The sequence below is a fragment of the Arachis hypogaea genome, chromosome 20 (assembly GCF_003086295.3).
Source record: "Arachis hypogaea cultivar Tifrunner chromosome 20, arahy.Tifrunner.gnm2.J5K5, whole genome shotgun sequence".
NCBI lineage: Eukaryota > Viridiplantae > Streptophyta > Magnoliopsida > Fabales > Fabaceae > Arachis > Arachis hypogaea.
The window spans coordinates 79,678,684-79,679,848 of record NC_092055.1 but is presented as its reverse complement, the minus strand read 5'-3'; the positions used below and the strand labels follow the sequence as shown (position 1 = coordinate 79,679,848).

The 1,165-nt window shown below is 44.5% G+C and overlaps 1 non-coding gene across 1 annotated transcript; it reads left to right on the top strand.

Moving 5' to 3' along the window:
- The first annotated feature begins 757 nt into the window (after positions 1-757).
- Positions 758-864, top strand: LOC112788120 (small nucleolar RNA R71). Its single transcript, XR_003195499.1, has one exon. It is a non-coding gene; the product is annotated as a small nucleolar RNA R71 (small nucleolar RNA).
- Positions 865-1,165: the final 301 nt, after the last annotated feature.

Here is a 1,165-nt window from a genome sequence, read left to right as displayed (position 1 = left end):
TTGAGATTCCAACCTCTTGATTGTGTCTCCCTGGTTCTTGAAACTGGCTCGCACTTCCTCCTTGAACACCTTGTTGTCTTGAATCTCCTTACCTATGCCTTCCAGTAGATTCTCAATCCTTGAGAGTCTGTCATCAAATGATTGTAGATCAGGATTAGAGGTGGAAGGATGAGGTAAGTTATTTTGGTTTTGATGTGGATGTGGAGAGGTGTTGTTATTGGGGTGTTGATATGGTCTAGATGTGAAATGTTAGTGGCTTGCATTGTTGGGATTTGGGCGTCTTTGATCAAGGCTTTGGTCTTGTTGATTTTTCCACCCAAAGTTTGGGTGATTCCTCCATCCAGGGTTGTAGGTCTTGGAGTATGGATCATGGTTTTGCCTAGGTGAATTTCCAATGTAGTTGACTTGCTCCTGACTTCCCTCTGCTTCTTCATTCACTCCTTCTTGGGTTGTTGATGAAGTGGAGATTGCTGCTACTTGGTTCCTCTCCATCTTCTTAGTGAGGTTAGCCAGCTGTTGGGTAATGAGCTTGTTTTGGGCCAGCAGAGCATCTACATTGTTTAGCTCCATCACTCCTCTCGTGTTTCCTCTTTCGGAAGCATAGAAGTAGTCGTTCTTTGCTACAGTTTCAATGACATCTATGGCTTCCTCAATGGTCTTCTTCTTGTTCAAAGATCCTCCGGATGAATGGTCTACTGCCTTCTTTGATTCATATGACAGGCCTTCATAGAAAATGTGCAGCTGCACCCATTCGTTGAACATATCTGGTGGGCACCTCCTTGTTAGGTCCTTAAACCTCTCCCATGCTTCATAAAGAGTCTCACCATCTTGTTGACTGAAAGTTTGGACCTCAGCTCTCAGCCTATTGATTCGTTGAGGAGGGTAAAATCTTGCTAAGAATTTGTTCACCACATCCTCCCAGGTTGTCAAGCTCTCCTTTGGGAAAGACTCCAGCCACTTGGCTGCCTTATCCTTGAGTGAGAATGGAAATAAGAGTAGTCTATAGGCTTCAGAATGAACACCATTAGACTTCACTGTGTCACATATTCTCAGGAAGGTGGTTAGATGTTGATTGGGGTCTTCTTGGACACTTCCTCTGAACGAACAGTTGTTCTGAACAGGGGTGATGAGCTGTGGCTTCAGTTCAAAGTTGTTGGCGTGGATG